The following is a 25,722-nucleotide window of genomic DNA, read 5'->3' on the forward strand; positions in this document are numbered from 1 at the left end:
GTCACTGAAAATGTTGTCCAAACAAGCTCCAAAGTAAGGGAAAACGACCCCATTTCTAAGCAAAAAAAATTCAACCTTCTCAAAGTCACCCAAAAAGATTTTCTTAGCTTATATTATACCTATATAGGATCAATACGAAGTCTCACCTTTTTTTGAATAAGTATTCATATTATTAATTTATTTTGGAAAAAACACCCTTTAATACAAAGTCAGCAACAAAAAAAGTTTAGAAATTTAAAATGCAAAATTAACTTCAGATCCTGCTTAATCACTCCAAAATGAAGCTAAGGTTAGGTTTTGTGATTTTTTGAATTTTCAAAACCTGAAACCCTCTTCTCACTCTTTTGAACTCTATGCAACCTCACTCGAGATAGTCCAATTTGTGAAGGTTTTTTAATGCAAAGATGATTACATCAAGTTTATCATTTTGTATCATAATTATGTAACATAACAAGACTATATACGCTAGTTTTTCATTTTTTAGATTTTTTTGAATTAGTTACACACATTTGAATGTTTGGTCAAACCTTTCAAAACCCCATCGACTTCCTCCAAACCCCGTGTAACCCTAACACCTTCTCAAAATCACCCAAAAAGATTTTCTTAGCTTATATTATACCTATATACGATCAATACGAAGTCTCACCTTTTTTTGAATAAGTATTCATATTATTAATTTAGTTTTGAAAAAACACCCTTTAATACAAAGTCAACAACAAAACAAGTTTAAAAATTTCAAAATGCAAAAATAACTTCAGATCCTGCCTAGTCACTCCAAAATGAAGCTAAAAGGTGAGGGTTTCTCATTTTTTGAATTTTCAAAACCTGAAACCATCTTCTCACTCTTTTGAACTCTATGCAAGCTCAGTCGAGATAGTCCAATTTGTGAAGGTTTTTTCATGCAAAGATCATTACATCAAGTTTATCATTTTATACCATAACTATGTAACATAACAAGACTATATGCGCTGGTTTTTCATTTTTTAGATTTTTCTTGAATTAGTTACACACATTTGAATGTTCGGTCAAACCTTTCAAAACCCCGTTGACTGCCTCCGAACCCCATCTAACCCTAACGCCAAACGTCCACCGTCGATCTAACCCTAACGCCAAACTACAGCCGTCGGATAGGCCGCGGGTGTGGGGGAGTATCTCAGTGACCGTTGGGCCGAGCGGATAACGTTGAGGGGGGGAGCATCTCAGTGACCGTTGGGCCGAGCGGATCGGCCCGACACAGCTTGGCGTGCGTTGCAGTGAGATGGGCCACCCTACATGCCATGCAACGGCGTCACAGCCTAGCTATTCTGTCAAATGAACATAGCCTAGCCGCCATGCGGCGACGCATTAAAACGTCGCATGTAAGCTATTTTTAACAATTGCATGCATGAACCTAAGAACACAGGATGGATGCGTTAGTCACACAGCTTGGCCACACTCATTTGAAGCCGGTCCTGGAGAGACTAGCGGAGCTCCTTGAGACCGCCTCACCATGGGCATGGTCGCTAGGGAATTCCTGAGCTAGCGCATCGCGCTACTGTGGAGGTGCTCATGCCTATTGTGGGAGGTCTCTGGACCCGAGAACCCAATCCGACTGGCGCACGAGAGCCTCTCGGGTGAAGAGGCGGCTAAAGCTTTGGAAGTCTTGTTCCTCGGGAGGAGGAGCGGAGGTACCCGACCATGCAAGCCCGGTGTACCGCCAGGACGATAGGGCGGAGTTCAACGCGGCAATGTCTTGGTTTTGTTAGCGAGGGATGATTCGGGCGGACCTCGAGGAGATCGTGAAGCTTCCTAAGGATTTCCCGGGAACCCGGTTTGCCTCGAGTGATAATGACGCGACCCGCTCTGAGGAGTTGAGAAACAACGAGTATCTCCACCACCCCTATAGTCATCACCAATGCACAGCCGGCTCGGACTGAATGATGACGACGATGGCGGCGATCCCCAGGCCCAGTCCACGAAGCCTAGGGGAGGGAGTAAGAGTAGGTGCCATGGACGACGACCAACCCTTAGGGGCGCCAACGGAGGGCGCCCTTGAGCCCACCGGCACTGGTGAGACAAGCGGGGTGCCACTGCACGACCGTCAGGGCGTGCTCCATGAAGGAGGCAGCAGAGACATCAACAGTAACCCCGCAGGGAAAGGAAGGGGAGGCACTGGGACCTTAGGACGAGTAAGCTTCCTCACCACCATCCTTCGTATCCAATAGCTCTGTTCTTGTAGTCTTGACAAGTTTGGATGCAGGGGCCTAGGTCCAGCTGCCAAGACAAGAAAGAAGGCCAAGAAGAAGCGAGGGAAGGTAGCTAGGGCACAAGAGACACCTCCCTAGGGCTGAGCAGCAATGACGCTTGCGAGCGAGGCAATACTCCCTGCGCCCCCATTAGCGACACCATCTAGGGGAAATTCGTCCTCGAGGGTTGAGGCTGCAGAGGATGTCCACGGGATGGCGCCCTCCCCATGGCGCACCGCCCCCGCCATGGAAGAAGCTGTTGTGCCTCCAACGAAAACCAACTCCAGGCCAGGGCTCCCATCCCACGAGGCAAGCCTAGTGAACACAGGGGACGGTGCGACACCGCTAGCTCTAGAGGTGGCGAGCTAGAGCCCTCTACACCACATGAGAATTTCATCCCTAACCAGGGGTGATGAAGAGGATCCATCGGAAGGGTCCGGGACCGATGCTAGTCGCACGACGATGCCCACGGATAACATAGGGACCCTAGTGAACCGCGCCCTGGCGTTGAGGGTTGGTGTTGCGGGTGCCATCCGCTGGGGGAGGCCACGAGTAACGTTAGTGCTTCCCTCGACAACCTCAAGGATGAGCTCAAGAAGGAGGTTGAATTCGGCGCAAAGGAGCAGCGACTCCTCGCGGAGGGGTGGAGCCATTTTCGGGAGACGAAGGAACTTGACTCCCGGAGGGGCGAGGCGACCCAGGCATGGTGCGAGTGGCCCGTCAAAGAGGCCCAAACATCCCTTGTGGAGGCCCTCAAAGACGCCCAAAAGGCAAAGAAACAGCAAGGGGCGAACGACGCCCACGAGAAGAAGCTCAGAGAGCTGGCAACCTCATGTGAGAGCAGGCTCCATGCACGTGAGGAGGCTGTGGATTGCCTTGAGGGCTAGTTTACATCCCGCAAGGTGAAGCTCTCAAAGCACGAGGCGGAGATTACCACCCGCGAGGCAAATGCCAAGACCAGGGGCGGACCCAAGATCAAATTTTAGAGGGGGCAAAGATCTGTCAAATGGGAAAAATCTTTGCAAAGTGGGGGCAAAAAAGAATTTAGCTTGGCATATTAAAAAGGCCATGAAAATTAAGTGGGGGCAGCTGGCCCCATAGCTTCTACATTGGAATTGCCCGTGGCCAAGACCTTGGAGCGCGAGCTTGCGTCTTTCGTGTCCACGAAGGAGGCAGATCCAGGTTGCCTATTGGCGATGGAGCGTGAGCTTGCATATCTCATGTCCATGCGAGAGGCAGAGCAGGGGCGCCTACTGGCGAAGGAGCATGAGCTTATCACACAGAGGGACCATCTCGAGGCCAAGGTCGACATTCGTTCAAAAGTAGCTGCTAGAAGATGACGCCACCATGGAGTATGCGTGACGTGATCTGCTGACCCAGGTGGCAACACAGATCTTCAACAACCTTCTCTGCCTTACCAGCCATTTCGACTTCGAGCAAGTGGTGAACCCCGTCCCGGAGGAGCTTTGTGGAGGTCTAGAAGACGCTACAAGGGAGCACGTGGCTGGCTTCATGGATCAATGCGGTGATGGTGACGAGAGTGGCGAGAGCCGCGACATGTGCATCTAGACTTTCTTTGGTGCACACCTATAATAAAGAAAGCATGGCCGTGTAGGGGCGTGAAGACATCCTTATGATACTTTTGCATTAAGTACCTAATGGCGTATCCGCCTCCGCCTTCCTCCCAAGGCCCTTCTCCCCCTTTCTACATTCCCTTTGTGCCATGCATCATTGCGACCCATCCCCCGAAGCAGGCTCCACCATCGGTGGCGTTCCTCGAGCGAGGGCTCAGCAAGTCCATAGTGAGTAGGGCTCTTAGGGCTGGTGAGAGACCCTGAGACGCGATGCTCAGAGTCCCCCCCCCTTGACGTGTAGGAGGCTCTTGCCAAGGAAACAAGGACGCCTCAAGGGGGAAATGCGAGGGAAGGGTCTAAAAGGGTGCATTTACACTTAGCTGGCGAAGCCTTCTACCTATGGGGTGCTAGTCACGAGGCCTTCGAAGGGGGGCTTCTGAAGCCTTTGATGTCCTGCACCAGTGAAACTGCCATGTTTTGAAAGGAGCTTAGCGGGGCACACTCGCGAGGTTGCCGGTGGGTGTTATGCAAGGAGACAAAGGCACCAGGGACCTAGTGATGTGACGTACACAGGGGCAGACCCATGAGCTAGAGCTTAGTCGCTTGGGTTTTGCAGTGCTACAGTGACTGCCCCGAGAAAATTGGTGCAAGGCCTACTTGCCAGGTTTAAAGCCTGCTATTATAATTAGGCTATGTTCCACTAGCCCTCGAGGGATTTCGGGCATGTGTGAGCGGTGCTAGGCGAATATGTCCCAATTTTCACGCAAAAAGGTGCGCAACGCTTCATCAATTGTGGAGTCCAGGTGAGTTCCGTTGGATGCCATTTTAGTGGGATCCGTTGGATGCACCTATAATTTGATGATCTCATTCGCCGGTTTCAAGGATGTGGACTTGTTCTGTTTACCAAGGATCACGTCATCCTTGTCCAGTATTTAATGAAGCATGGTGAGTTCTTCTGCGGCGAGGCTTTTGTCACTTATGGCTGTGATCACACCGTTTGTCCCTGGCATTTTGAGTTTCATGTATTCATAATCTGGTATGGCCTAGAATTTTGTGAAGGCTTCGCGGCCTAACGAGCCATGGTTACCACTGTGGAAGGGTATGATATGAAAAAGAAGTTCATTGGTTCGGTAGTTCTTGGGTGTGCTGAATGCCACTTCGAGTGTTACTCGTATGGTACAACATGCTTCTTTCTCGGGGATGATACCTTGGAAGGTGGTGTTGCTTTGTTTGGTTCGAGATCTATCGAACTGCATTTTCCCAGTGTGTCGTCGTAAATGAGGTTTAGACCATCCATTAGCACCTTATTTAGTTTGAAGTCATCGACTATGGGGTTTAACACTAGGGAGGCAAGTGTCTGGCCTGTGCTGGTGATCGACTAGTCTTCCTTGTCGAAATTATTGGTGTGTCCGACCATGGGTGTGCCGTCGTTACATGGCGGATTTGATGGACCTCTTGAAGAAATCTCTTTCTATGATTTTTTGAAGAAAAAGTTTCATAGATCATTAGGATGTCAGTGTTGCTACCATGCGGCATTCTCGTCCGTTCCTCCATAAGTGGAGCCTTGAATATGGCTTCTCCACTTTTTGCAACTTGATTGACGACCACACATGTTCGGAGGCTGTGGGTGGAGCTGGTGTTAGGTGGGGCCGAGTGTATGTGGCAAGGCTCATCCAGTTGTTCATTGAGGACCGATCTGGCTCTTGTTTCTGTTTTGCTCCGTTTTTCTGCGGGCCCGGGTGGTGCGTGCCTTCTTTGGGTTCCTCCAACTTTCTCGATATATCCAGGCTCCGAGCACATTTGCTGTATTTGCCAAGTGCTTTCCATGGTGCAATATTTGAGCACTAGGTTTGATAACTCGACGAAGGTTTGGATTCGGCGATTGGCGAGGGCGTTGAGGATGCCCTCAGCATGGCATTTATGCAGGAAGGCATTGATCATCTCCTGCTCACCGTGGCCCCGTGCCCTATCCTTGTTGAGGAGGAATCTGGCCCAAAAGTGTTGTATTGATTCTACTGGCCATTGTATAACATTGTAAGGGTTGTGTAAACCGAGCCCTTTCACTTTCCCCGAGGGATGCTCAAGTTGGGTGGTGGGTGGGATGAAATTTCATGTTCCCTTGAGATGTGAGTGTGAGACTTTGGCGACCGCGTCCTGCGCTTTAGTGTGGTTTAGCATGGCAGGCTCAGGGTCCATGGTTATGACGAGACCCTGTCGCATTGAATCCGGGTCGTGTGGCAGATCGGCCACTGGCCTAGGGTTTATCTCGGGACGAGGTCCGGGATCTGAATTATCGAAGGAGTCTAGGTGATTGGTAACCAGCGGATAAACTTTCCTTAGCTTAGGTAGTTGATGTGAGGAGCCCTTAGCAGGGCACTCAACAGTGGCGACCAAGTGCGTGATGGGTGGGACTAGAATTTCTGTATCGCCGAGTGTAAGCCCGACTCGATCGTTGATCGTAGATTGATCGCCGATCATGCCCATAGATTGGATCCGTTCGAGTAGCTCGTGTAGTAACGGAGTCTCGGTGAAGCACATACCGTTAGAGTGTTCGGGATTGTCCCACGGCACTGATGCCCCGGGGTTGTTCGAGGACATTCCTAGGTTGTGTTCACCTGAGCCGAATCCGGGCGTATCGACCTTGTCGGGGTCTAAGGCTGGGTCAAAGGTCAAATTTGCCCCGGAAGTGCGATCCGCAGCTTCCGAAGTCAAGGTGTCAAGGCTTATGGGCTACTCGAAAGGATCTAGGACCTTTGTTAATACAAGATCTCGCCGGGGGTCGATAGTAAACTCGGCTAGTGGAATGTTTTTTTTGTAACGCAATTGAAAGATTGTCTATAACATGATAGATACTTATCATATGCAATGAGGGAGAGGCATACGCTAACATACTTTCCATACTTGGATAATATGCACTTATGGTTGGAATTCTAGCAAGAACGAGCAACTAATACAAATCAATAAGGTAAACCCACGCATAGCCTTAAGCATGAAGTCCTATTTACTCCCATATGCACACAACTCCCTTACTCGGGTGTAAGCTTCTGTCACTCTAGCCATCCACCATAAGCGAATCAGGAACATATTGCAAACCCTCCAACGTGAATCATTCACGTCTGTGCCACATTAAAGGCACCTTAGGATATCACCATATCAACACACAACTCATATCAATAACATCGTACCACAATTAACCCATATGACAAAAGAAATCTACTCAAACATCATAGGACAACCAAACATCATTAAATAATAATATATAACATTAAGCACCTTGTTCAAGTATAGATTACATCAGGGAAGAGGGGTTTTACACCACTGCATATAGTGGGCGAGAGCTGGTTGTGACGGCGGCGAAGTTGTTGGTGTAGATCGTTGTCACGATGGTTGCCCTCACGGCGCTTCGACGCCACAAGTAGAGAGGGGGAGAGAGCCCCCTCCTTCCTCTTATTCCTTGTCCTACGCCTTAGGTGGGATGAGGATTTTCCCTCTAGTCCATGGCCTCCATGGCTCTCCGAGGGCCGCAGCCGCTCCTAGATTGGATCTCCGTAAATTTTGTCATGTTTGTAGTCCGTTTGATATGGAATTTTGGCAAAACAAAAACACAAAAAACAAGAATTGGCACTAGGCCGTGGGTAAGTAAGTTAGTCCCAAAAATAATATAAAATGTTTACAAAAGGATATGAAAATTGTAGGATATTGGCATCGAATAATCAAAAATTATAGATACGATGGAGACGTATTAGCAACCCCAAGCTTAATTCCAGCTCGCCCTCGAGCAGGTAAATGATAAAAAAGATAATTTTTGATGTGGAATGCTACCTATCATAATCTTGAACAAATGTATAATCATGGAATGAATATTAAGGTACAAGTGATTCAAGGCAATAGTGTATTGTTTGACAAAAATGAATCCATACTCACGTTTACTAGCAAACAATCATATCATTTCAAAATAACAATGCTTTAAGAATGCTACACCTAGAAATCATATAGACTATCATGCCTAGTATTCCGAGCATAAAGTATAAATCATGAGCACCCTAGTGTCAAACCAAGCATTTGGATAATACTTCTTAACGCTGTTCAGCTTTTTATTACTCACGCAATACATGAGCATGAACCCTGGATATAGCATAAAGGAGTAATAGAATATGGTGGGAGGTTTCAAAGGAGTAAAATGGAGAAGAAAGTATTGCATCAACTCAGCATATCAACTGGCTATGGAGGATATCAATGCGAGGAGTAGGGATTCCCAGGCAATGGATGCACTAGAGCTACAAGTGTATGAAAGCTCGACTGAAGCTAAGTGGGTGTGCATCCAATTTAATTCCTGATGAAGACCTGGGTCATTTGAGGACGCCCGTCATTGGCATATACAAACCAAGTTGTATAATGGAAAATTCCCACTAGCATATGGAAGTGACAAAACAAGAGACTCTCTATATGATAAACATGGTGCAACTTTGAAGCACAAGTGTGGTAAAGGATAGTAGCAAAGCCCCTTCTCTCTTTTTCTTTCATTTATTTCTTTATTTTCATGGTGGCCTTTTTTTTGCGTCCCATATTTTTTTATTGTGGTATCATTTGGCCTCCCCCATTTTTATTTCCTCACTGGGACAATGCTCTTCTAATGATGATCATCACACTTTTATTTACTTACAACTCGATATGAAAAACTGATAGGAAGATATGACTCTATAGGAATGCCACTAACAGTGTACTAGGATGTCCAATGATCAAGAGTAGCCAAAGATATAAAAATGGATAATCCATGGATATATCATGCTAGCTATCTTATGATCGTGCAAAGCAATATGACAATGAACACTCAAGTCATGTTTATGATGGAAGTTGCATGGCACTATATCCTGGACTGGCTATGGAAATGCCATGATAGGTAGGTATGGTTGCTGTTTTGAGGAAGATATAACGTGACTTACGTGCAACAGAGTGTATCAGGTCGCGAGGTTTGGATGCACCTGTGGAAGTTGCACCAATCCTTGAAGTCGGAATGGGAAATCCATGATACCGAAGAGGCTAGCAAATATGAGTTGGTGAGAGTGCGTATATGTTGGGATAGGTGTGCACTAAATCACCTATGGTACCATTGGCCCCTTCATGGTTCAGCGAGGAGATCGCTATGCACAAAGAGCAGGAAATACGAGGCATCATGATGATGAGACTCGGGGCGTTTACCCAGGTTCGGGCCGCTGAGAAGCGTAAAACCCTACTCCTGGTTTGGTGGATTGATTTGGGGAAGACGAAGTTGGCACAATGTTCTGCCCCGGCAAGGGTTGCCGCCGAGAATTACTGCATGTAAAAATACTTTAGGGTCCTAAATCGCTGCGGTCCGAATCCTCTAGTGTGTGAATCCTCCCCTAGTTTGCATTGGGCCTCCTTTTATATCTCAAGGGGCGTCCACAATGGCAAACGGACATGATTAGATAGCTAACAGTGGTATCATAATTAATTGTGGCACTCAAGACAAAATGCCATAAATGTAGCTCCTGCCACCGCTTAGCTGGATGTTGCTTGGTGTCTTGACATGCCTATGGACGTGTGTCAACTAGTTGTAATGTCTTCCGGTGCGTCGCCACGTTCCCAGTTAGATCCGCTTAGACATCCGGTAGCTCAACACCTCATCGACAAGTGACTGGTGTGGCGATGAGGTGGAGCGGTGGCAGATTGGATCGCGCTTACCGGGGAGGAGACTTGTCGGGTCTTCTTGAGGATGCATGTGCCTTGTTGACCCCGCAAGTGCTGGGGGTTCATGGCACGTTTTGGGCATGTCTTGGGCTGCTTGTGTAGGTCTTGCCAGCGTCTGGTTCCGGTTATTTTCTTGGGTTAGTGGTTTCCATTGAGGGGTTATGCTCTTAATGCCTATGCAGGGGCACTAGGCACCCCATTACTAGTGCACCGACAGGAGCCCCCGGACCTGGCCCATACGCGCTTGCTCAATGCTGTTGGGTCTCGCCCAAAGTTCATGCACGGGCATGAAATTGCAAAGGGGTAACCGCCGACCCGTTGTAGTGCACTATCCCACCACTTCAGGTCGTTTCCGCCACGCGCGCCACATGCATTACGAGAATCTCGCGGTGAGTACGTGTGACTTAAAGGCCTGATGATGGTAGAAATTGCAACGTCATGGATTCGATAGATGGGGCAGTTACCTGGTCGCCTGTGATAGTGGGCAATGACATAGGTGGAGATGGGCGGTGACCCTTGGAGCGTAGGAGAGCCCACCCCTTGCGTCATCCCTATAAAACAAGGAGGGGTGTGGTAGGTGATGCTCATCCATCTTTCTGCTCTCCTCAAACCTAGGGTTGCCTGCCCTGCTTTTCTCTTCTTGTCCGTGGAGGCTGCTTTGGTTTTTCGCATGATGAGGGGGCGAGGCCGTCCTCCATCTTCTATGGGGACAGTGGAGACTCCCCTTGGGATCATGCAGCCGCTTCAGTCGTGGTGGTAGAGGGTGGCATCAGTACTCGAGGTAGGGGCACAGGAAGGGCCCGGGGTCGCCGAGGAGCTCATGGTTGAAGGGGACGGGGTGGCAGGCCCGACCCTCCTGTGGTGACGTCGGCGCTGCCGTTGCCGGGGTATACTGAAGGTACGATGCTGGAGTTTGTCATCAGGCTACACAATCCTCTCCGTAGGCGTTTGTGCCACCCTCACCCTTTTGCTAGGGTGATGGAGGTTGACAAACAATAGGGAACGTGGCTCCGCGTGCACGGTTGTTGTAATGGCCCCATGCATGCTGGAGTTGACTATCCAGCGCCTTGTATCATGTTCTTAAGGCGCGAGTGGAAGACCTTCGCTAGTTCCCACAACTTCATGGAGGGGCACGTTCTCCGCTTCATGTTCGTGGAGGCCGACATGCTCTCCGGCAAGATCTACGGGCACTCTGGAGCTCATCTTGGCTATTGTGAAGAAAGCTCGAGCGACGCTGAAAGTTCCTCCGCGAGGGACAACGATGAGGAGGACAACACCGACGAGGATGGTGAGAGTGGGCCACCAGCCATCAAGTCAGAGTACAACGGCTCGGGCTCCAGCTGACTATCGGTCGTACCGTAACCGTCAGCTCACGCCACTCCCCCTCCCGGCAGGGAGATCTTGCAGGGGTCCTTGGCCCGGACGGTCCCTCATCTTCCAGCTAGATCCAGACAGGTTTCATGGACTCTAGCTTCATCTTCAGCACTGGTGGACATGCCGAGCCACATCCATCTGGTCCTGATAGGGTTAGGCTGGGCTTCTGTTTGGGCCTGTCTTTGCCCTCTTTTTCTGCTCCATCTAATCCTTAAGAGGAGAGGGGCAATAAAGGGATTACGAGGAACTTATCTTTTTATAAAGCAAAAGATTTTAGGCTCTTGCTAAATTATTACTAGTGGAAATGTAATTTATTATATCCATTTCTTACTGAAGTGTGAATAAAATAGCTGCCATCCATCTCTCTTGAGTACTGCTCCTCCACCCTTCTACTCGTATTTTTTTGTATGTACGTTCTTGACGTATAGGACACCTTGACGGGTTGGTGCAGGACGCAATTTCCGAAAGGTGGCGAGCCACCTTGACAACAGACGGGCACCGTCTCGGAGCAAGGCCCCTTGTAGGTATCGGCGCGGTCCAGCGCAAGGCTCATAAGCGGCAAGAGATGAAGGACGGCTCGTCCCAAAAAGGGTTCCAACCGCAAAGAGAATTCCATTGTACACAATCTAAAAGGAGCGGCAAGGATTTCCTTAAGGAAAGAACGGAACCGAGCTTAAGATAAGGTCATTTAAACTTATCTCCTTGGGTAGCTAAGTTAGTCCCAAAAATAATATAAAATGTTGCCAAAAGTATATGAAAATTATAGAATACTGGCGTAGGACAATCGAAAATTATAGATACAACGAAGATTTATCATGCCACGGCAGACAATCTCTCCATCAACTTCTTTCCTTGTCGTCTTGTCCACCACCAGCCCTCTCGGCGCCTTGGTGTCAAAGCAAGCTGTTGGAGATCACAAGAATGTGAGGATTTTGTTAGGGAGATGAGAGATGGGAAAAAAGTTTCAGCGACGAGAACACAAGTGGTTGCCCTTGTCCGCGAGAATATGGCGGATCTCGTCAAGAACGTTTTACATGGAATATTCTCTAAACATGGCTGCCCATATCTATTGTATCATCCTAAAATATGGCTATCTCTCATCCACCCATGGACAACGAGCAAACAAAACAGCCCCTATAATTAGTGCTGCCATATCTCAATCACATGCAAAATATGTAAAATGTTGAACCTAGGAACCTATCTGTATAAATATCTTATAATTACATAATAAATTAACTCCACAACAAACTCTAACACATCAAGAGATGCACGACAAGATAATAGAATGTGGGCAAGAGAGGACCTCCGTGGCGTTGGCTATAGTGTAGGGTCGCTTGAGAATAACCTCCATGGCGTTTGTGATTCAGTACTTCCTCACCCACTCCTCTCCTGCTATGAAATAAAAGTATACATGATAGGATATTATAGAGGAGAACATATTGAGATAGGAGGAAGGAGGGGAGGGGATGAACTCACCAGAAATGGTATCCATTGCCGGAGCCGATGCCCAAAACTCTAGGCATGGGCCAAGGCCATGGGCGAGCGGTTCTTTCCACGAGATATGAACCCATCCTAAGTAGAGGACACAACAAAATGAGGCAAGCTTGACGCTGTGCTGCGCGGTGGCGGGAGACGACGGGTCTCGCCGGAATCAGGCCACATATGTGGAGATGGGGTTGGACGGAGAGGCGAGGGGCAGCGTTGGGCCGGCCATATTAGATCAAAGGCAGGAGGGATTTGAGGACGGAGATAGGTCTAGGGGACGGGCATGGTGGATTTGGTCGACGAAGATGAGGGCATTGGGAGAAGAGAGAGATAAGATGCGACAACACTAGAGAAAAAGAGATGAACGGGGAGATGATAGGGTTATCTCTATCTTTTCATTTTGGTGAGCCTTAGTGGGCTTGTTGGCACGGGTCGGATTTGTTTGAATGTCGTGTGTCACTTCCGGTGTGCGAAAGGTAAATGAAGTGGAGGGCACGAAAGGTGCCTGTAACTCCTATTCTTGTGTTACCAGTGGCGGGCACACATTGTCGACTACTAGTACTATATTTTGACAAATTTGTTGTGGTACAAAAAATTAACAGTGGGGGATACATATAAATGCTCGTCATTGCTAACTTAACTAGCAGTGGTGGGCGCTAGTTTGGGTCCGTCAGTGATAACATTTGTCTGACAGAAAATATGGATAAGTGTTATTAGTAGCAAGCGCAAACTAGCACCCGCCACTGGTAAGTGAATACCAGTGGCGGGTGATTTTTTGAACTGTACACTGTTATTTGTAGTGGAGGGTGCTAGACTGTGCGTGCCACTGATTTGAGGTCACCAATAAGCCCTTTTCGAGTAATGCGGTGAGATAGTGTCTTTGTTTGCTAGTTTAATAGTGATATCAAAATCCCGAATTTAAGTAGATGCAATATTGTGCATAATTTCTTGATATAAGGTAAGCGGTATAACACTAACACTAGAACCAATGTCACACAAGCAATCATAAAAACATGTGCAATTTTAATAGAAACAACGGGCATGCCATCAACTAATTTGTTTTGTCTAACCCATCCCGCTTGTTTCTAACAGGTTTTGCAATTTTAGTAGCTTCAACACATAAGTAAATAACATGTCCATCAACTAGGAGATCTTTAACCAAAGAAATATTAGCTTCCACTTATATTTTTTTCATAAAGTTTTGGTGTCTGACTATGACTTTTGTTAACCATAATTGTAACTTTGCCAAGGTCCTTAATCCTAACACGAAAAGGTTGATTCTCAACGTAAGAAATAAGAAAAATGGATCAACATGGCTAACAATTATTTCCTCCTTAACTTTAATGGGTTCCTCTAATAATTATTGAATGGTTGGATGAAATTTAAACCACTAACCTTAGGGAGATCAACATGAGTAGCCAATGATTCACAAAGAGAAGCTACTATCTCAGAGTCAAGCCCATATTTATTGCTAAACTTATGAAAAGTATCAGATTCCATAAAAGGTCTATCACAATCAAGCTCAAGCTTCATACATGACTCTTTACCTTTGCCGAATTCCCAATATTCGGAGTTCCGTTTAATTCTTTCCAAGAGATCCCATTTGAATTGTTTAGTTCTATTCATGTAGTAAATAGTGGAAGAAGAATCGAGTATCAATTGATCATCATGAGAAAGCTAAGCGTAAATGTTTTGTATAATCATTCTCTTGAGAGCCCATGGTTGGGGAAAGTGTACATCATAGATTTAAGCCTCCCCCAAGAATGAGAGATGCTCTATAATTCATGATGCTATAAAATAAGTATGTACTTTGATCATGATTAACGAGATGCATAGGATAATACTTCTCATGAAATTCCAGTTTCAAGTGATTCCACTCGCATGATCAAATATCTTCCAATAGCCTATACCACATCAATGCTTTTCGCTCCAAACAAAAAGGGAAAACCTTCTTCTCAACTTTGTTTGTCACACCCTGTGTTTTTCCTTATATTACTAAGTTAACATAACTCAAAAATTAGGACCAATTAAAACTTTTGTGTCCTTATGATGGTTGACTTGATGGCTATTGGTTGTGTTCTTATTTGTGTTTAAAGTTCACAAAAATCCACTCTCTCACTGGACTCATCTCCTTGATCCAAATCTTTGCCCAATGACCATGCAATGTGTATAGGATCAAAGACTATTTTTTGCAAAATATTATTCAGGCCAAAAATCTTTTATTTAACTTAAGCTTGGAAAACCAGAGGAATTGAGGTTTGTACTACAAGTCCTCAAAGTAGGGAATTTTTTTGCTCCAAATATTTTAATTGGATCGAATCATCGAAAATATTTCCCAAAACTACAAAAATATTATTTTATAAGTTTTTTTCTTTTATTTAAGTACCTTTTTCCCAGGCTAGAAATGATCTTTTATAAAGTAAAGTTACTTTTATGCTAAAAATAATTGAGACAATTTAGGGGAACTCAATGGACATGTATTTCTCATATATAAGAGTTCAACACATGGTCATGTTCAATATAATGGACAAACCCTTCAAAACTTTTTGTGTGTATTTCAGGTATTTAAAATACTTCTATAAGAAATATTCTCAAATAATTTCAAGAAGATCATAGTAAGTCGCACATGATATATGTGATGATCTTGTCGAGTTTCATCGCAATCCTAATTTTTTGATTCACCAAAATATTCTATAACCCTCTCTATCTAGAACCAAATTTGAGCAACTCTACATTGCCAAGTGTCTCCAATTGTTCTCCAACTTTTTGGACATCTTCTAATCCTCTAGTAAGGCATCCACACCAAGTTGTGCATCAAGGAGAACATACCCACTTGTCCATATCCCTTCAAACCCATCTATGCTGATTTCTAGAATTGGGAAATATTGCATTGTCAAGTTTCCCCATTTGTCCCCAAACTTTTTGGGAAATTCTCTAATCAACAAATAATGCTACCACATCAAGTGGTGCATTAGGGATATTATAATTGCATGACTAGATAAAAGGAAATCCAATTCTGCCATTTCTAGGGTTTATCAAATTTGTATTGTCAACTTTCATCAAATAATCTCAAATTTGGTGATTAGTACCATTGGGTCTTACCATTTATGCCGAGCCTCCTTGTCCCTCTCCTCTCCTCCGACCTCTACCGGAGCACCCCTGCATCACCAAAAAGCTTCGCCGTGCACTATCTCCTCTCCTCCATGGCTACAGCACATCCCCCTCTATTTATGTCATCGCTGTCATTCGGCATGACCGCAAGAACTAAAGCTGCGCTCGGCCTCGACCCTTCCTAGGCATGAGTACCACCAGGTCACAAGCGGCGTCCATCTTCGTATGCACCAGTGGTCAATCACCTGTCTCTCCTCCGCTCCAACGGGAGGAAGGAGACGACCCTCGCAGGTGGCGCCCACCTACGAGAGGGTGCGGCTTCCGGTCGGGTCTGCCCGTTGGACTAAGTGGAAGCACTTTTGCGGAAGGCTCCTTCGATGTTGCCCCGACCTCCTACACGGCTGGACTAATGGGACAACCCTGTTTCGATCCCTCGCTGGTGCGCGCTGCTGCAATGTGAAGTCGACCCAATTAGGTGATGATTCTTATTTTCTTCTTTTATCACAGGAATTCAAAAATTCATATTGAGTTAATTTCAAATCCAAATTTAATGATCCAAATTTCTAATGGATCCTAAAATCTTGTCCCACCAAAATATGTGCATTGCACATTATTCCAGCAATTTTTTCTGCTTCTTTCATATTTAAATTCAAATTTGAATTATGACAGCACCACCTTGCAAAATCCATAGAGAGTCCAAATCAACTCCAAATTGAGTGATTCAAATTTCGAGAGACTCCAAAAATCATGCCTTATGTGTCTATCCATGGTGAATATTTTCCATGCATTCTTTCGGTTGTACCGAATAAATAGTCCCATTTTCCATTTATTACATCTTAGTAAATTGCAAGGAAACTCATACCAACTCTAAATCAAGTGAAACCACTTCCTAAATTCTTCTAATATCAGACCCTATTAAATGGGTGTATTTACTTAGAGTTAGGAAAATATTTTCTATAGACTTCTTGTGTGGTCAATAATGCCTTCATTTCCACCATTCTAAAATCTCTCGTGATCCTGATCCATTAGAAACTTTAGTTATTTTTCTTAGGACCATAGTCATCATAGAAGAAATAAAGTTTCTACTTTTGAGAACTTTTGGTTGTTGTCCTGTTGTGTGTCTTATTATAGTTGGTTTCAACAGTAGTTGACGAAGTAGACATGGTGCTTGGAGTTCGACCAGAAGCTTGTGAAGACCTCGAAGACTTTGGTGAACAAGGCAAACAACCCTTTGACCATGTCTAAGAAACTATTTTATGCATGGAATATGGCACTTCATTCCGTTGCATTGAATCATGATGAAGCGGTGACCACCATGGTGGTTACCTTTGTTACTTTCCTCGTTGGTACTTGTATCGTGCATGGCACTACCTTCCTATAAAGGTTGTGCGGGTGGGTAGTAGTTAGGATTCTAAGTAGTTGTTATGCATGCGGAATGGGAATGTGCATGGTGTCATAAAAAGAAATGATTTCAATGACTTCTCAAAAACCCTGTCGGGTGCCACTAATGCGTGAGGGAGATGGTGTTGAGTTGGGTAACCACTTGAGAAAGAGGTGGTGTACGAAGGCCAGTGAGTATGTTGTTTTGAAAACTGATTGGTTAAGTTGCTACCATTGCTCCAACCTTACATGTGCGACCACGATGAACCTATATGGTACGGGGCTTTGTTGATTACCTTGGTCGATGCTAATAGAGAGCGTGGTGGCGAGAGTGGCGTGGTCGCTCTCGATTCGAGGTCGTGCCTAGTAGGGTGACCATGGGATGTTTTTATGGAGACGAGCACACCGTTGAGCCCCCTCTTGGAAGGTACGATCTGGAATGAGTCTTCAACACGAGGACCATGTACCAAGAGTGGACTCTTTGTTTAGTGTCTCCAGGTGGAAGACATTGTTTGGGTGCTTACCTTGGGTGTGTAATATACCGTGAGTCGTGGATGACACAGAAATTCCAAGAATCTTGTGGGTGCAGCACGTAACCTCTGCATAATGTAAAACTACACGAATAATCGTTTCCATGGTCAATGACAGTTGGGTGATGCTTGATACTTGATCTAAGTCAGATGACTTAACATGACAAATGAACGTGGGACGTCCAACCCCTACTTATGATGATATCAATAACTTGTTCCTCTAGATATCTTCAACTTGCTTATGCATGCTTTTACAAGATGATTAATCATGAGATTGCAATCAAAAATTAGCTTTCTGCAAAATTGAATGTGCGTCATATCGACTAGAGGGGGGTGAATAGGCGATTTTGAGAACTTCATCGCTGAGGAAATTCCTTTTGAGGAAATTCCTCACTGATGAATTACATGTAGCGGAAATAGCGCAGGATAAGAAGTTCAAGGACTACTACAATAGATTACTTGGTGAAGATTATGAGAATCGGTTTGCATAGTACGCAGGTAAACAGAACGCTGGTGAAGATTAACTCGAATGAAGAATTTGAGGTTGCGGAAGTTCAGAGAAAGTCTTCAGGCAAATACTTAAAACAACACAGATGAAAGTCTTCAACATACAATTCTGAGAAATAGAACCCGTATCACTATGAAGACAGTTGTTGATGACCCAGTTCCAAAGGACACACACTCCCAGGATACACAATCCCTACTGTATTTTCCTTGAGCTAAGGACACAAAGTTCTCGCCCACCACTCATGGTAAGTCTTTAGGGCAGACTTCCAAACCCTCACAAACTCGTTCAGCCGGCGATCCACAATTGACTGCTGGATGCTCTAAACCATGATGCCTAACCGTTTGGAGGATGCACAACCCTCAAAGGTAAAAGGCTTCAGTTCCACACAGGAACAAATTCTTCAGTGATGCTCAATCACTTGGTTTTTGCTTTGTGGTTTGGTGTTTGGGGTATTTCCTCACTTGATGATTTACTCTTGAAGACTCTGAGGAATTTGGGTTGCTCTAAATGACAAGTGTCACTTTCTCTTAGAGCAGCCAACCAACTAATGGTTGTGTGGGGCGGTTATTTATAGCCTAGGAGCATCCCGACAAGATTTGACATAAATGCCCTTAAATAATGTGACCGTTGGTGTGGATAAGGTAAGTGAGGTGGCGCGTGTTGCGTCAACGGTCGGAACTTTCAACTGTGAAAGTCCTCATGTCTCTCATATTCCTCACTCTATGGTTTTAGTATGTTTAGGCTTGGGTTGAGCATCATGAAGAAATTTATTCCGTAGTATTGCCTCGACCCCCTTTAACAGTACGGTGTTCCTATGACTCAAGAGTAAAGAAAATGAAACAGAAAGAATAAATCTTCACGCTTCAAATTCTTCAGATAGTATTTCTTCAGGAAGCACGAAATTCCTCATCGTCAATATCTTCATGAGGAATATCATCTTCATTGCAATTTCTTTGCGATCAAAGTCTTCAAGGTAAGACCAAAATCTTCAGCCGAAGACATACATTTTTAGGGGTCGATATTCATCGTATAACTCAAAGTCCTCATCGACTAATAGAGCCTGTGTACACTTATATACACATTAGTCACCTAAGCTATAAGTCTCCAAACCACCAAAATCACTAAGGGCACTAGATGCACTTACAATCTCCACCTTTTTGGTGGTTGATGACAATTTGGTTAAGTTTTCAACGAGGATAAATATATGAAGTGTAAAAACTGAGTTTGAGAAATTTGATATCAATATACGGAGAGAGTCCCCCTGAAGATGTGCATATTTTGAGGGATTTCCTTTGTACAGCAGATGCACATTGATGATTTATATCATGGTGACCTCCCCCTGTATCTTGTAAATCATGCATACATTTTACATATGATATGAGGAAATTGAAAATTCATGATGAAAAATGGTGTATGACGAATTTCAGCATGCCTGCATTAATAGACTTTGAGAAATAAGCATGCGAAGAAAAACGTTCAAAAGAGTTAGAGCACCATCAGGCTTAAGTTACAACTCATTACACCAAAACACTTCAGAAGAACCAACAGTTTGTAACTTAATAATGTTTATAAGCCCCAAAATAAATCCCGCTCGAAGACTAACTCAGATTTCTCCCCCTTTTGTCATCAAGTGACGAAAAGGGACAAAACTGAGGATTAACGCCCTTTGAAGAAATTTACTTCTTGGCTGATGATGAGGTGTGAGGATTCTTGGAGACACGCTTCTTCCTTGGACCAGTTGCAGTGTCTTATGGTTCTTCATCTGACTCAGCAGTGCGGAATGAAGAAAAAGAACTATCCTCGAGGTTAGGAACTAGAATTGGCTTGAATTTCTTCTTCGGAGGCCAGGACCAGTCGAAGTCTTGAGTAAACTCCAATTCCTCAAGTTCCTCTTGAGTCTTCAGATGATCCAAGGTGGCCCAGGTTTGATCAAACACCTCATGAAGATAGTAATTTTTCTTCACTACATTCTGAGTTTTGTTGAGGGTTTTCACAATGGCACTGAATTGATGTTTAACCCACTTGTGATTGAGATCGACCTTCTCATGAAGACTGAGGAGTAGCTCTTTGTTGTTCATCACTCTAGGGGCAGTTGGGCTTGGAGGATCTTGGGTAGCAGGGTCATCATATGAAGAATATGGCTCTGCTTTGTGAAACTAGCCATCAAGTGGCCGATTTCATTCATCAATCACAGATTAGCCTTTGCCCTCAACAGGCTCAAATGATTTCTTGATGACTCTGATTGGCGGCAGATATCTGATGTGATTCGGAAAATCAGCTTGGTAGTTGATGCTTGACCTGTTTCTGATGAATCTCATCATCCACGGTGCATAAATCTTCATTTCAAAAGGCGACAGGGCATTATGAGCCAAAATCCTCAAGAAGAAATCATGAAGGTTCATTGCTATTCCATGGATGACATTGAAAAGGATATTCTTCATGATGCCTACGACATATTCTTCATCATCGTGTCCTTTGATAGGAGCAATGACATTGGACAAGATTCTGTGGACTGTTCGTGGTTCACACCACAAGTCTTGTACCAGAAAGCGAGTCGGTGGAGGTTGGTCCTTGGCCAAAGGCTTCATGAGGACTTCAATCAGTCTATTGGGCAGTTCATGTTCATCATACATCAGCACTGCATCCTCTAAGGGAATTGAGACTGGAAGAGCTCGAAGCAATTAAGTGGCAGGTGCTTTCAAGTGTGCGGGCTGAGACATCCAATCCAAAACCAAAGTGTTGACATCCTTTGGGTCGCCAGAGATGTGTAGTGTGGCGTAGAACTGAAGAATTATGTCACTGTTCCAGTCACCCAAGTCAGTGCAGAAAGGTAGTAACCCAGCTTCGTGATGAACGTTGAGGATTGGAGTAAAACAAGGTATTTCCTCCATATCACAGTGAGGAATATGTTTATGCTGAAATATCTTGTTCCTCCCACAGAGCACTCAGTGGACAAGACGAGAGGATGAAGAGTTTTGACTGAGGGGGGTAAGGGCCTATTGATAGCTGAGGTAAAAAAACTGTTCCGCCGAAACTTTCGTATCGAACTGCCCTTGCCCATTCGTCTCCGCACGACACGTGGAGCCCACGACTAAAGCGGTGGAGTTCGTGGTTATCCGATCATGAGAAGTGGGTCCAGTTATTTTGTAACGTTATAAAATGATTTTTGAATTATTGATGATTTTGTTGCAAAATCCTCAGCTGACAAGGACACTGTGAGTATTTTGAACAAGTATCAAGTAGAACGCATATGCGGAAATGCATAGACTGGGTTGAGCTTAGCATCGAGGGGAGTCGGGGCCGATCACATTCACTTAGATGAAAAATCAAATTTCATACTGAGCTATAAGTGAGTGCTGTTGAGGACCTTGAAATCTTAGTCTATATATATGCAAATGAAAATCATCAAACATTTTAAAGAATTTGAAGATCTTGAAGATATTGAAAAACTTGAGGATTTTGTGACATAATGTCAGATTGATGAATGTAAACTTTGCAGAAAAAGTGCTTGAAGAGTTTCAAAGTTGGGTGGTGGCGTGACCCACCGTATAAGAATGATGATTTCAAGAGCCGCGTACAATTGTCGTAGGGCCCTCAGAACGAAATTATTCATTAATTTCCTCACACTAAGAGTGATATTCTTCATTGATTGAAGAAAATTGATTCTTTGTGTGTTGCACATCTCAGTCATCAATTTTCGTAAGTGTTAGGACATGTGCATGTTTTCACAAAACATTTGAAGACTCTAATATATTTAGCTCACACTGCAATTTGAAAAACCTTTTCTCATCCAAGGGCTTAATGAAAATATCTGCTAGTTTATTGTCAGTCTTCACATGATCAATGATGATATTGCCCTCGAGGACATGGTCCGGAAGAAAATGATAACAAATCTGGATGTGCTTTGTCTTCGAGTGTTGTACTGGGTTGTAGGCGATCTTGATTGCACTCTAAGGAAATGGCATATGCCTGATGTTGACTTGCGATCCACACGGTCACTAGCATAATCAGAATCAAAATATCCTACGGGATGTAGATTTGAGCCCTTGGGGTACCATAATCCTAGTGTTGGTGTGTGAGCTAAGTATCGAAGAACAGCCTTATGGTTTGATTCCTTCGGTTTTGCTTGAAAACCAGCACACATGCAAACACTAAGCATTATATCTGGCCTAGATGCACATAGATACAATAAAGAGCCAATCATAGAACGGTATACCTCCTGATCGAAATCTTTACCATTTTCGTCAGTGCAGAGGTGGCCGTTTGTAGGCATAGGAGTCTTGATGCCTTTGCACTCATGCATGTCGAATTTCCTCAGAACATCGTTGAGGTATTTCTCCTGTGATATGAAGATGCCATTGCGTTGTTGATGAATTTGAAGACCTAAGAAGAATTTGAGCTCCCCCATCATGGACATATGATAGTCTTCACTCGTCATGTAAGCAAATTCATCACTGTAACATTTGTTTGTACAACCAAAGATAATGTTGTCGACGTATATTTGACACACAAATAGTTCCTTATCATAGGATTTTGTGAAAATAGTTGGATCGAGTGACCCAGGTTTGAAGCCTTTCTTCATGAGTAATTCCTTCAATTTATCATACCAAGCCCGAGGGGCTTGCTGGAGGTCATAGAGTGCCTTTTTGAGTTTGTAGACTTTGTCTGGATGTTTCGGATCTTCAAAACCTAGGGGCTGAGCAACATATACTTCTTCCTCGAGCATACCATTGAGGAATGCACTTTTAACATCCATTTGATAAAGAGTTATGTTATGATGATTAGCATAAGCAAGTACTATTCGAGTAGCTTCAAGTCTAGCAAAAGGGGCAAAAGTTTCATCAAAATCAATTCCTTCAACCTGTGTGTAACCTTGGGCTACAAGCCGTGCCTTATTACTCACCACTTGACCATCCTCATCTTGATTGTTTCGGAATATCCACTTGGTGTCGATGATATTGTGCTTTTGAGGATCTAGTCGTTTGACGAGTTCCCACACGTCATTTAGCATGAATTGAAGAAGTTAATCTTGCATGGCTTGAATCCACTCAGGTTCCATGAAAGCTTTAGCAACTTTTGAGGGTTCTGTGATAGACACAAAAGAGAAATGCCCACAAAAGTTAACTAAATGTGAAGCTTTTGAGCGCGTGAGAGGACCTGGCGCATTGATGTCGTCGAAGATTTTGTCAAGTTCTACTTCATTTGCAATCCTTGGATGAGCTGGTTGAGAATTTTGACTGGGCTGAGGAATTTGATTTGGAGCAATTTCCTCAAGTGCACATTCTTGAGTTTCATTAGTGTTGGGGACGATTTCTTTAGCAATTTCATCAGTAGGAACAATGTCTTCAGTAGCTTTGTACTTGATTGCTTCCTCACGAGATAATTTGTCTGGCACAGGAGGCAATTGCTCTCTTTGCGAACCACTAGTTTCATCAAATCGCACATCTACAGTTTCAACAACCTTGTTGTGATAGGTGTTGAAGACTCTGTAGGTGTGCGAGTCCTTCCCATAACCAAGCATAAAACCCTCATGTGCTTTAGGTGCAAATTTTGAGCTATGATGAGGATCTCTAATCCAACATTTTGCACCGAAGACTTTTAAATAACTTACATTGGGTTTTTTATCACTGAGGAGTTAATATGAAGTTTTTTTGAGGAATTTGTAAAGATATACCTTGTTGATGATGAGGCAAGCAGTGTTGATTGCTTCAGGACAGAAGCGACGAGGAGTCTGATATTCTTCAAGCATAGTCCATGCCATTTCAACCAGAGTCTTGTTCTTGTGTTCATAGACTCCATTCTGTTGAGGAGTATCAGGAGCAGATAATTCATGAGTAATACCAAGTTCATCAACATAATCATCAAGGCCAGTGTTTTTGAATTCTGTCCCATTATCACTCCTGATGTGTTTGATCTTGACACCGAAGTTCATCGAGGCCCTTGAGGAAAATCGTTTGAAGACTTCCTGCACTTCAGTTTTATACAGAATGATATGTACCCACGTGTATTGAGAATAGTAATCAATGATCAGAAAGCCATATAAGGATGCTGCATTGGTTAGAGTAGCATAATGAGTAGGTTCAAAGAGATCCATGTGAAGCAATTCAAACAGACGAGTAGTAGTCATGATAGTCTCCGAGGGGTGTTTGGATCTGGTCATTTTTCCACACTCACAAGCACCACAGAGGCGGTCCTTGAGGAATTTGACTAATTCGATGCCAATGACATGCTTCTTCTTCGCCAACATGTGCAAATTCCTCATGCCAGCATGACCAAGTCTTCATGCCATAGCCAGCCTTCTGAGATTTTTGCTAGTAAGCATGTGGCTGGTTGAGGACCTGTGGGAAAATCAACAATGTACAAATCTCCTCTCCTAAAGCCTTCGAAGACTTTGGATCTGTCAGATTCCATAATGACTACACATATATATTTTCCAAAGATAACAACCATATCAAGGTCACAAAGCATTGAGACTGACATAAGGTTAAACCCAAGGGATTCAACTAGCATCACTTTGTCCATGTCCCTGTCCTTGGAAATAGCCACTTTGCCAAGTCCCAATACCTTGCTTTTACGTTTGTCAACATAAGTGATTTGCTTCACAAGTGATGGAGTCAGTGGTATATTCATCAGCAAGCTTTTATCACCAGTCATGTGGTTTCTGCAACCACTATCAAGAACCCACTCAATACTCTTGGGTTTTTCATCCTACAGATGAATTAGTAGAGCTTACCATGTTATATGCTTCAGACATGGAGAATATGATTTCATTTTCATCAGATAGGAATTTCATCATAAACAATAAATTTGAGGACGTGTGAAATGTTATCATTTCATCAATGGTAGCTTGTGTCCAATCAAGCATTTTCCTCAGGTGTCCAGCAAATTGTTCAGATGACGATTTTCATGTGTAGACCTGACCTGCAGAAGTGATTAGTTCAATTGCTTCACCACCCACGTCTGAAGGGGTGGCAAAGAGTTCATCATCCTGAGAGCATCATATGAGAAAGGGGGAATTGAAGCTAATGCATTTCTCTTCACAATAGGAGGGTTAGAGTACTCAAATGAATAGGCAGAGAAGTTCTTTGAGGATTTAAGAACGTAATGATTTGAGGTATAATGCTCATATTCATATCCCTTGTAATTTCCCTACATATCAGAAGCATTAGCACGAGTATGAGCATAGTTTTGACGAGTTGAGGATTTTAATCCTCTTGAAGACTTTGGTCCACGTGAGGAATTTGATCTAGGGTTCAGGTTCTTCACAGGTGGTGTCATGAGGACATTCTCCAGAAGATTTTCCAAGCAACTTTTGGTGACCCAGATTTTCCTCAGGGGTGGTCCATTCCTGCAGTTAGTTCCAACATATCGAGCAAATACTTCACCAGATTGATTTTTGAACAGTTTATAGTTGGAGTCAAATGACTCATCTCAGGAATAGGATAATTCACATGCAAAGCCTGTTAGAGTAGATGGATCAACGGGAGGTCCGGTTGCAGCAACCCATGAAGTTTTGGGATACTGCTCAGGTTTCCAATATGATCAATCAGCATTCAATTTCCTCAGAGAGGCAATTTCTTCTTTCCTCGGGTTCTTGTTTAAAATTGTGCTTTTTGAGTACATCGCAAAGGGTTTGATGCCCCTTGAGACTTTTGTATATGCTAGTCACATCCAGTTCCTTCAGCCCTGTATTTTCATCAGTAACATTTCTAGGTTCCTCAAGTGAGGAATTTGATACCACAGGAGCAGTTGAAGAATTTGTAGCAATAGAAACATTTGATGATTCTGGTGAAGAATTGACAGTTTCACGCGCGATGTATTTTAGA

The sequence above is a fragment of the Hordeum vulgare genome, chromosome 5H, assembly GCF_904849725.1.
Source record: "Hordeum vulgare subsp. vulgare chromosome 5H, MorexV3_pseudomolecules_assembly, whole genome shotgun sequence".
NCBI lineage: Eukaryota > Viridiplantae > Streptophyta > Magnoliopsida > Poales > Poaceae > Hordeum > Hordeum vulgare.